The sequence below is a fragment of the Asparagus officinalis genome, chromosome 4 (genome assembly GCF_001876935.1).
Source record: "Asparagus officinalis chromosome 4, Aspof.V1, whole genome shotgun sequence".
Lineage (NCBI taxonomy): Eukaryota > Viridiplantae > Streptophyta > Magnoliopsida > Asparagales > Asparagaceae > Asparagus > Asparagus officinalis.
This window is the reverse complement of record NC_033797.1, coordinates 113152597-113156182: the sequence shown is the minus strand read 5'-3', so window position 1 is coordinate 113156182 and position 3586 is coordinate 113152597.

Here is a 3586-nt window from a genome sequence, read left to right as displayed (position 1 = left end):
GGGGGGGGGTCTCGGGTTCTGAGAGAAAGGGGGGTTGATCTCGGTAAAAACGGGCGCGGGGTGCCCAAAATTTTGGGCGCCCGCGCCCGAAATTTTTTTCCCACCCAAAATCTTTAGCGACGGATTATTCCGTCGTTAAAAATTGTTTTAGCGATGGAAATTCCGTCGCTATATAGATATTTACCGACGGAAGTGTAGATTGTCGTTAATATTTTAGCGACAGAAAAGTTTAGTCGCTAAAACAACATTTTACGTCGCTATGACAATATTTTCCTACGGTTAAATAGCGACGGAAATTCTGTCGCTATAAGTCATGTTATAGCGACGGAATATTCCGTCGCTAAATATCCGTAGTTAATAACCCATTTTCTAGTAGTGACTATAAATTTGAAAAGCTAAAAAATCATCTTTAAGAACATGAAAAAAAATAGTTCTTAAATATTAAACAAGTTTTGGTACCCAATTACTCTTGGTACCTATGAGACTAGGGATATGACCCCTATCATTAAAGCTCAAAGCCCTAAGGTTATGAACCCATTTGGGTGCATTTAGTACACGAACACGGTCAAAACAAAAATTATGTAAATGACCCTTCCGGTTGTAATAAGTGCAATGAAAAGGGTTAAATGATTTGTTATGACCAAGTAGCAGTGCACGGAAATCATTTTTAAAAATAGGTTTTTCTTATAAATTGTTTTGCAAATGAGAAACACTCTTCATATCAAAACAAAATTTGGTCAAATGACCAAAACATCCACAAAAATCACATTGATACACATGAGCATGCTTATGATGTACTTTTTGTGCATGTGTGTGTACATGTGATGAAGAAACTTGATGAGATGCACAATGGGTATTAGTATTCTTATGTTTATGTGCATCATAGACATGTGATGAAGAAACTTGATGAGATGCACAATGGGTATTAGTATTCTTATGTTTATGTGCATCATAGCAAAATTTAGATAAACGGCCTTTTCGGTCGTAAATAAAGCATTTGTAAACTTTGCTATATATGTGTGCATAATGAGTGGATGATTTTGACTTAGACTTGACACACATATCCATAAGCTTCTTGTGATTATCAATGAACATGTTTAAGGTTGAATCTAAACAATATATGCGGTTTTTAACATGATTCAACTCATCATTAGGCATAACATCATTGATAATAGAAGTAGAGCATGTATGGTTATTCATAAAAGAATCAAATTACTTCTAATACATTCTACTTCTAGCATGGCATCATCTTTAGCATGAGATAAGCTAGTAATGGATGAGGTTAATTTTTTATTTTTCAAATTTAACATATCATTGTTTTCTTTAAGATTTTTATTTTCTTTAACAATGATATCAAACTTGGATACTAGCTTCTCATGATCGGATTTTAAATCTACATGCTTACTTTTAAGATCAATAAAATTATTATGAAACATAGTGTAGGCATGCATTAATCTTTTATATACACATGCGAGTTCATTGATAGATAAATCATCATCGGAATCAGACTCGCTTACCACACTAGGGCTATCGTCTAGTGGTCGTGTGCATGATGCTCCAATGGAACTTGAAGAGAAAGCTTCCAAAGCTTGTTGGCACCTCCAAGTCCCCTTGATGTGCTTCAATAAATTTTCATAAGGTGTAAGCACTATCAAAATGAACAAACATGTTAGACATAGATGAACCAAAAGTATTTAGCAAATATTTTAACAAAATCTTGTTCATTATAAATAATCTTTTATCATTTTTACTCCACTTGGATTTCTCCGAAGTGAGCACAATATAAGCATCTTTAATAACTTCTCATAAATCGAAATGTATAGATCTAACAAATATATTAAGTCCAGAGCACCATTGGTCATAGGAAAAATTATCTATTCTAGGAGCAACATTAGGATCATAGCCTAAATTAGGTGCACAATGCATGTCCATAATATATATTTATCTATGCAAGCAAGATAACAATAAATCTCAAAATTAGATTAGTACAAAAGATAACTTATATCTTTAACTCAAGGTGGTTAGACCTTAAATCAAAGAGCACCAAGCTCTGATACCAATTAAAAGCACCCTAATGCCACTAGAAAAGAATCCTAGAGGAGGGTGAATAATGTTTATACTAATCTAATCCGATTTATGCTAAATTAAAAACTTATTAACAAATATCCTAGCAAATGAGATATGAGCAATATATGTGCAAGGATATATAAATTAACACAAGGGTAAAATAAACAATAAACAAACAAGAGTGATAGTGCGCAATAAATAAAGCAAACATACAATATGATCACGGAGTTCGGACCTTTCGTCCTACTCTCCGCTCCCCACTCTCAGGGAGAAATCCACTATCACACTGGGTTTTCAACGATCACCCGAAAATGTTTACACTACACAATATCGGTTTCTAACGCTTACTGATCAACGTTCACAATCTCATAATGTTACTACACTAACTACCACCTCAAGTGTTGGTCTCTAGCCCATGTCTCCCTCAAGTGTTAGGAATTACAACCTCTCTCTAGGTATTACCACCTACCCCTCTCCTCTTAGGACGACCCCGTCTCTCACCACACACTCCTCTTGGTGTACTAGTTTATTATAAAGTGAATCCTCACAATTAAGCACACTAACAACAAATGATTGTTCTCTAAACAAGGTGAGAACTCAATTAAGCACAACTCAAAGTTATAATCTCTCACAACCCCAATTATACTATGTATGAAAATACTAAAAGCTCAAGTGGGTGTGTGTAACAATGAGATTCAATAAATCAAAACTAAACTCGAATAAATTCTAGCTTATGAATATGAAAATCAAATATATAAAATAGCTAGATTGAGTTTAGAAAAACTTCTCTATATGATGACAAGAGAGAGGGAGAAGAGTTAAATGCTCAAACACCAATGGATGATCTCCTCTAGCTCTTGTGAAATTATCTTCACAAACCAAAACTTGAAAATACTTAAAAACTTCTTAAACAAACTCAAACTAAAACTTAAACCCTTGTTAAAATACTCTTAATCTTGTTTAAAATATTTCTTTTTGTTACCTCAGAAGTATGAGGGCATGGGGTATATATAAGCTCATGAAACAACCCCAAAAACCAATAAAAACACAAGAAAAATCATAAAAAGAAAAAATTTGGAAAACTAGCTGTTATATGCTGAAAAAATGTCATCAGTCGACTGACTACAGTGTGTCGGTCGACTGATGAAGTCGACAGTTCCAGATTTGGCAGATTCAGGAATTTTGCGTATCTGATTTTATAAAATCAATTAAAAATAGTAAATCAACTCCAAAAATCATGTAATTTTGATAAAAATTTCTAAACATGTAGATGAACATGTTATAGAAAGAATTTAATGAATATCACTTCCCATTTGAGAGAAATAAATTATTTAGTAAACTAGTTAAAAACTAAAAATCTGGAAATAGAACAAAACTAGGCGTTATGAGCTTATTAGTCGACTAATCAGTCGACAGATGACCTCATCAGTCGACTGATCAGTCAACTAAAAAGAATCAAAGGCTTTTTAATAATTTCATATGTTTTTATCAGTCGACTGAACACATGTATCAGTCGACT